We start from the raw sequence: 8,974 nt of genomic DNA, 5'->3' as shown, positions 1-8,974 counted from the left end.
GTATGTGTGTGATCATTTACTTCTCTCAAGAATCATAAAAAGGAGGTCCCATTTTTACTTCTATCAACATTATTGATGAGAAATCTGAAGTCACATAACTTGCTCACATTCAAGAGGAGAATCAAGCTGACTGAATCTGGCAGCCATGCTCTCAACCACTCTGCTTGTCTGCCTGCTAGGTTGCCTATTCATCCATTAGATCTATTGTGGTGTCCTGAATGGTGTTGTAAATGGATAGTGGGAGCTTACGTTTGTCCCTTAGTTCCCTGTGTATTCTTCAAACAACCTGCAAACAAAAGGCGGAGATTCTCAAACATGAGTAATATATGAACTCCATTTTAGGTTAAAAATAAATAAAAGGACAAAGAAATCCCTCAAGATCAATGAGTACTTTTGAATAATTTGTATTGATTGTTTCAAAATTATGTAAATGAAAAATACAATTCACAAGCTCCTTAGGCTTATAGAACATATAGAACTTTGTTTTTAAGGATGCAGGATATCTTTTAATTTTTCAATTTGATGGGTTAAAAAAATGATATTTCAGTAGTGCTTTAATTTGCATTAAACCAATTTACTTGCATAAAACCAATTTTCAGATGTCTACTAGCCATCCATAATTTTCATTCTGTAGAATGTCTGTTCATGTTCTTTTTTTAATTTTTAATTTTTTTAATTAATTGCAGTAACATTGGATTATAACATTATACAGCTTTCAGATGTACACTGTAATATATTTCGAATTCTGTGTAGATTACATCATGTTCCCCACCCAGAAACTAATTATAGTCCATCACCTCACATGTGAACCTAATCACCCCTTTTGCCCTCTCCCCTCGCCCCACCTTCCCCTATGGTAACCACCAATCCAATCAAAAATATGGAACGCTTCACAAATTTGCATGTCATCCTTGCGCAGGGGCCGTGCTAATCTGCTAAAGCGAGCACGAACATACAGGATATTTGAAAGCAAAATAGATTAAATACAAACTGAGAAAGACTGATTGCATTAATTGTCCCAGATTTTTAATCCTACTCTGATCTACACTCTTTGCCACGTGACTTTTTAGTTCCGCTCAAAGAAGAGAAATCTGGCTTTGCAACTTGTTCTGGCAGTAGAAAATGGCAAAGTGACAGTGTGACAGTTCTGAATACAGGCCTCAGATGACTCATGTACTTCCACTTGCCTTTTGAAAAGAACATGTTCTAACCTGCTGGATGGATACAGAGAAACATGGAGCCGAACGAAGTTGCTCCAGCCAAAAGACAGTTGACCTACAAATGTTAGAGCTCCTAACAGCCAGTAGCCAACTCTCAAATGAGCATCAGCCTACCTCAAATCAGAAGTAACTCTCAGCTAAAATGCAGATCTGTAGAATCATGATCTCTACAAATGTTTATTGCTTTATCCCAGCTTTTTTGGGATGGTTAAATTTGTAGCATTATCATGAAAATGTATAACTGATACAAAAATTGACACCTAGATTTGGAGTGCTGCCATATAAATAAAAGCTAAATTATTTAGCTTCAGGGACTGGGTGGTGAATGAGCAGAGGCTGGGAAAATGAAGAAACTGGGGAGGCCAAAAACTGGCAAACTGTGTTACGCACCAGTGAAACAATTGATAATTTACGCTGGGAATAACTTGGAAGATAAAAACTTGAGCTAATGAATATAACTTGTAATGATGAGCTAATGAATATAACTTGTAATGACGAGACTAAATCATCAATGTTAGATTTCAGAGAAAGAGTTAGACTTAGGCCTGACTCCATATTTATCTGTTTTTGGATTTTCATTCCAACAACACTAATATAAATAACAATAGTGTAGCTAAATATACGAGAAACGCATTAATAATTTTAACAATTTGGTAAGATAATCAGACCCCCATCTTTAAAAAAGGTACCAGTGTAGAATGTGAAAATGACAATTTTAATGAGGTTTCATTAGGTAATCCTATAATATTCTCATTGTTTATTTGACAATTTACCATTCTAGTGTTGTTCATATCAAATGGCTACTCATTCTAACTGTTGCTGGATTCTGAAAAAGAACTAACATCTTTTCATTGCACATTTATTATTGATCAGTTGTGCAGTATTGATTGTTGTAAGTAATTACAAAGATAGGATCATTTTAGACTAGTGATATTGAACTCACGCCTTTGGAACAGATCCTTCTGTATCTGACAGGCTTAAGTAGAATGTGCCATTTGATGACTTACGAGTCATACCATTCTTGTCCATTCAATCTACAAAACCTTTTATACTGCAACCTTGCTATCATTTGATTGTCATTTTGCTGGAACACAATCATTTACCAAAACAAATTCAGATGTTTACATCATCATCATTATTCTGTGACAGACTGACTAATTGGCAATAATAATTAATCCCCTACCATGTCCTGTGCTTTAGAAATTCTCAGACACTCCCACAGAGGCTGAATGCATATCCACGACCCTTGGTCATCTAACCAGCTTTGAACAAAGGGATGTTAGCAAAGATGATATAAGCAAATTCTTAAAAGAGGCTTTTAACATTGCACTTGTCCTGTTATGCTTCTGCATTGCATTAATCAACAGATGCCCTTTCACCTTGGGACCCAGAATGAACACAGGTGGAACAAAGCTGCTTTAGTTGACCCTCAGACATGTGAGAAATACATGCTTAATTCTGAATGCCACTGAATTATTATGGCATTATTCTTTATTATACACCAATAGCTTATTAATGTAGTTGTAAGCCAGACAATACAAAATATATTTAAATTAATTGTTGTAGCTTGTCATGAAAATGAAAAGCCTGAATTTAAAAATTATTAGAGTGCAGAGACTCCTCCGAGCCTAGGTTTGGAGATTCATTTTTTTAGAAACTTATTTTAGTGAGTCATATTGGCTTACAACATTTTGTAAATATCAGGTATACATGACTATATTTCAGTTTCCGTATAGACTGCATCGTGTTCACCACCAATAGTCTCATTTTTATCCTTCACCATACATATGTGCCCATTTACTCCTTCTACCCTCTCCCTGACCCTGTTCCCCTCTGGTAACCACTAATATGTTCTCTTTATCGATGTGTTTGTTTGTTTATCTTCCACATATGAGTGAAATCATATGGTATTTTTCTTTCTCCGTGTGACTTATTTCACTTAGCATAGTACCCTCAGGGTCCACCCATGTTGTTGCAAATGGCACGATTTTTTCTTTATTATGGCTGAGTAGTATTCCATTATATATATATATATATATATATATATACATATACATATATATATGTGTGTGTATATATATATATATATATACATATACATATACATATATATATATGTGTCTCATACCTTCTTTATCCATTCCTCTGTTGATGGGCACTTGGGTTGCTTCCATGTCTTGGCTATTTTGAATAATGCTGTGAGGAACATAGGGGTGCATGTATCCTTTTGAATTACTGATTTCTTGTTCTTTGGATAAATACCCAGTAGTAGAATAGCTGGATCACTTGTATTTCTATTTTCAATTTTTTGAGGGATCTCCATACTGTTTGCCATAGTGGCTGCACAAGTTTGCATTTCCACCAGTGGTGTACGATGTTTCCCTTTTCTCCTTATCCTCTCCAATACTTGTTATTTCTTGTCATGTTATTTATAGCCATTCTGACAGGTGTGAAGTGGTATCTAATTGTAGTTTTGATTCGCATTTTCCTAATAATTAGTGATGTTGAACATCTTTTCATGTGCCTCTTGGCCACCTGTATATCTTTTTAGAGAAATGTCCATTCAGATCCTCTGCCCATTTATTGATCAGGTTGTTCATTTTTTGCTTGTTGAGTTGTATGACTTCTTAATATATTTTGGAAATTAACCCCTTGTCAGACACATGGAAAGCAAATATTTTCTACAAGTTGGTGGATCTTCTTTTCATTTTGCTGATGGTTTCCTTTGCTGTGCAGAAGCTTTTTAGTCTGAAATAGTCCCATTTGTTTATTTTTCTCTTTTGTTTCTCTTGCATGAGTAGACATAGTATTTGAAACGATACTAAGACTGGCATCAACGACTATACTACCTATATTTTCTTCTAAGTATTTTATGATTTCAGGTTTTACATTTAAGTCTTTAATCCATTTTGAGTTAATGTTTGTGTATGGCATAAGATAATGGCCTACTTTCATCCTTTTGCATATGGCTGTCCAGTTTTCCCAAAACCATTTATTTGAAGAGACTTTCCTTCTCCATTGTATGTTCTTGACTCCTTTGTCAAAGATGAGCTGTCCATAGATGTGTGGTTTTATTTCTGGGCTTTCAATTCTGTTCCATTGATCTGTATGTCTGCTTTTGTGCCAGTACCATGTTGTTTTGATTACTATTGCTTTGCAGTATATTTTGAAGTCAGGGACTGTGATGGCTCCAGCTTTGTTCTTTTTTCTCAGCATCACTTTGGCTATTCAGGATCTTTTGTTCCATACATTAATTTTTGAATTCCTTGTTCTATTTCTGTGAGGAATGTCATTGGGATTCTGATTGGGATGCATTGAATCTGTACATTGCTTTAGGTGTATGGACATTTTTAACTATGTTTATTCTTTCAATCCATGAGAATGGAATAACTTTCCTTTTCTTTATGTCTTCTTCAATTTCTTTCAATAATGTCTTACAGTTTTCAATGCATAGGTCTTTCACCTCTTTGGTTAAATTTCCTCCTGGGTATTTTATTCTTTTTGTTGTGATTCTAAATAGAGATTCTTGATGGTGGTGAGAGAGTAGCAATTTACCAACATCAGGGTGAGCCTTCCAGACTCAAGTTCACCTGAGCATATTTTTGGATTTTACACCTTGAAAGAGCTTATAAAACTTAGTGTTAGTGTTGGGGAAAGAGTCTTCTTCCAAGTGGATGGGTGGATGGATGGATGGATGGATGGACAGTTGGTGGATGATACTAATCAAGTGGTGTGGCTATTTTTTTGTCTTAGCCAGAGGACAATTTGAAGATAAAAAATCCACTACAATGTGTACAGAGGGCATGAAGTCAATACACTGATAAAAAATACATTCAAACTCTACATCCATGTTTTATTTAGGTCCCCCAAGAAGCTTTTCACAAGTTATTCTCTTGCCCTGGAATTCAGTTTATCAAAGAAAATCAGCCTTTTTAAAAAATTTCTGAGTGTATACGTGTACTCTACAGAGGTTTATGGAGTTGCCTGTGACACCTTTTGTAGAGCTTAGTTTATATCATTTTGTATCTGTTCTAAACTCTTCAACTTATATCTATCTTCTTTTCATCCACAGCTCAGGAGCTATACCATACTTTTGGAATTTACCAGTGCTTAATAAATGTGAGATGACTTAAGTTATACAGAATTAAATCAAATTGAATTGAATTAAATTGAAAATATTCTTGGACAGTCACTACACCAATATGGCCAGAGTAGAGGACTGGCCATGGATAAGAACGGAAAGGGAATTGGAATTAAAGAAAGCTGGATGCTTAATTAAGTACATTGTTATTTTGTCATAGAGGCAATAAGAATCATCAAATAATTTCAAAACTTGAATATATAAGTTTAAAAACAAATAAGCAACCAAAGAAACAAAATACTAGTGGGTTTTCTTTAATAAAAATGTGGCACAGGGGCCGGCTCCATGGCCGAGTGGTTCAGTTCCCGCACTCCACTACTGCGGCCCAGGGTTCAGCTCCTGGGCACGGACATGGCACCGCTCATCAGGCCACGTTGAGGCGGCGTCCCACATCCCATAACTAGAAGGACCTGCAACTAAGATATACAACTGTGTGTGTGGGGGGGGGGGGGGCGTGGGGTTTGGAGATAAAGCAGGAAAAAAGAAAGTGGCACAGTCTTTACTCTGTCACCAATATTCACAATTTGGGAGTGGTAAGAGATTGGAAGCAGGGGCACTACATAAGAAGTTATGGTAGCTGTTTAGATGTATAACTATCAGTATCATCCAAGATTTCTGCAGGAAATAAACGGCATATTGAACCCACATAACTTGAGGAGAGTAATAAGAGGACTGTATACAAAAGTCTGGAAATGACCCAAAGAAACCTGTAAGGATCAGCCTCCAGCAGCCAGTCACAATGGGAGGAGTGCTGATTACCACAGCTAGACATAAAGGCACAGGGGCAGTAGGATTTGTAGGGACAAAAGCTAAATAGGCAGCTGTGTGAGGAATGAGCTATAGCCTCCTAGGACGTAGTCATCTCTCAGCAGGCTAAGACTATCCTCTCATGCTATGATCCCTTGCAGCTACCTCTCATTTGCTGAGTCCTGCCAGAAGCTAAAGTGAAATGGAGCTTGCTGACACAGTGAATTCTGGACAGTCCCCTGGGATCAGAACAAGATGGGAAAGAGTAGAGAGTGGGTCTGCAAAGGCAAATGAAAAGTATCTTGCATCCCATCTAAAAACAAAATGGATACAGATAGCACGAAATACCCAGCAGGGAGTGGAAAACTTACTAATGTTGCTCTTTGCTCTGAACCAAATGGCAGTAACTAAATTCTGTGTTTCCCTTGGATGAGTTTTGTCCCTAAAAAGATACAAAAGACTCAAAAATTTCGGGACTAGGAATCTCTTCTCTCATGCCGTTTTACTCATCCTCTGTTTGTGTGACCACTGATACTGACGTAAGATCTTGACCATAACTGGAGCTCCTCAGGTTAGTTTAAAAACTTCCAGTAAGCTTCCTCTCCATGACTCTGAAAACAGAAAGACTTGTCTTAAGCTATTAATTTGGACTGTGTTCTATTATATCAAAGACTATATCAAAGATTTATAAATGTCTCAGAAAATAATTTGGAATTAAAAAAGAAAATCATGGTAGATACAACAGGAAGGACTATCGCCCCTAAGCCTATAGTATAATTACTTGTAAGTAGCTTTAGACTAAGTCTGTTCTTGCATTACTATTGCATGCCTACTCATGGAAACAGTGAACATCCTGCAACTAAATATGGCATTTGAACTGAAAGTCTGTGATTCCATAGCTCAACAAAAGTGAAAGCCTGAGGTAATTATCAGTTTTCTGGGGAGAGAGAGACATTCCATTCTGTTCCCTTTATTGGCAGCTGAACTAAACACACAGGTTCTTTCTTTTCATGTACATCATAAGTTCCTGCAGAGATTTGACTAAATATAACACTTGGAATTCCACTAATTAAGTGTGTCAATTTTGTTAAGCCCTTAAACTCTCAGGGTACCAAAGGGTGGTAGAGTATAACTGTTAGGAGTAAAGGAGCTGGAGCTAGATGGATTAGAGTATGAATCCCACCTCTTCTGTTTGCCAGTTGGTTGACATAGAACAGGTTATTTAATCTCTCTTAGCCCCAGCTCTCCATCTGTAAAAATGAAGGACGTAATAGTGTTGACTACAGAACGGAATAAATAATACACATAAAATGTCTAAGACAGTGGCTGATCTACAGATTTCACTCAGTAAATGTTAGCCATTGGTGGCTGAAAAAGTGTGATGGGTAACATCTCTTCTATCTTTTTAAGGTTCCTAGTGTGAAACATACATTTGTCTACCAGGAACTGTTGATGTCAACATGTGTATAACTAAATTGTATCTCTTCATCCTGACCTACACATGAAATATCAAAAATATTATAACTAACTACGTGTATTAATTGCTAATTTGTCATCTCTAAGTTGGAAATGTATATATAAACTGTCCAATTTAGGAAAACTCTTTTACTATTTCTTCATTCTTTAAAAAAAAAACAACTGTTAAGCTATATTTTATATACTCTGATATTCACTCAATTTAAGTGTACACAGTCTGATATTTCTTACAAATTTACAATCAATCAGCTGTGATAATCCAGTGTTATAATACTACTTCCATCATTCCAGAAAGTGTCCTCAAGCCTTTTTGCAGTCAATTTCCCTCCCATCCCTGGTCCCTGGAAAAATTGATCTGGTTTCTACAGTTTTTCATCTTCTGAAACTTTCGTATAAATAGAATCATACAAAAGTTAGTTTTTTGCTTCTTATTTCTCTCACGTAACATGACTTGTTTTTGAGATTTACCTGTGCTGTTGTGTGTATCAGAAGTTTGCTTCTTTTTATTGCTAAGTAGTATTTCTTTGCATGGATAAAGAACATGTTGTTTAACTTTTCACCAGTTGAGGGGCATTTGAGTTTTTCTAGTTTTTTGGTGATTATAAATAATGCTGCTATAAGCATTCATATACATATCTTCGTATGGACATATGTTTTCATGTCTTTGGGGCAGATACCTAGGAATTGAATTACTGGATCAAATGGTAAGTTTTTGTTTACCATTTAAAAAACTGTCAAATTGCTTTAGAAAGTAGTGGTACCATTTTATTTTTCCATCAGCAATATATAAAGATTTCAATTTCCTCATGTCCATGCCAATATTTAGTATTTTCCTCTTTCTGCCTTTTGCCATTCTAGGGGGTATGTTGTAGTAGAGTAATAGTTCGTTGAGCTTTTAAATTTGTGTTTATACGATGACAAATTATGCTAAATATTTCATGTGCTTCTTTGCCTTTTTCATATTTTGTTTAATAAAGTGTCTATTCTAATCATTTGCCCATATTTTTTAGTTGAGTTGCTTCTTGTAAGTTGTAAGGGTGCTTAATATATTCTGGATACAATTCTTCTATCAGATATATGTTTTGCAAACATCTTCTCCCAATCTATGACTCATATTGTCATTTTCTTCCTAGTTCTTTTGAAAGATAAATTGTTTTAATTGTGATGAAGTTCAATTTTTCTTCTTTGTATTTTCTGTGTTATATCTAAGAAATCTGTGCCTAGCCAAGAAGGAGGAAACTACTGTTTCTTCGTCTATAAGTTTTATATTCTAGTTTATACAGTTAAGCCTATAATCCATTTTGAGTTAATTTTCTTAATTTTGTGTGTGTGTGTGTGTGTGTGTGTGAGGAATATTGGCCCTGAGCTAATATCTTTTGCCAATCTTCCT

General features: G+C 35.8%; 1 pseudogene; it reads right to left on the bottom strand.

Annotated features, from left to right (window-relative positions):
• Nucleotides 1–874: 874 nt before the first annotated feature.
• Nucleotides 875–937, bottom strand: LOC111771782 (U6 spliceosomal RNA; annotated as a pseudogene).
• Nucleotides 938–8,974: the final 8,037 nt, after the last annotated feature.

The sequence above is a fragment of the Equus caballus genome, chromosome 3 (assembly GCF_041296265.1).
Source record: "Equus caballus isolate H_3958 breed thoroughbred chromosome 3, TB-T2T, whole genome shotgun sequence".
Taxonomy (NCBI): Eukaryota; Metazoa; Chordata; class Mammalia; order Perissodactyla; family Equidae; genus Equus; species Equus caballus.
The sequence above is the reverse complement of the archived record's forward strand: the minus strand, read 5'-3'. Positions and strand labels throughout refer to the sequence as shown.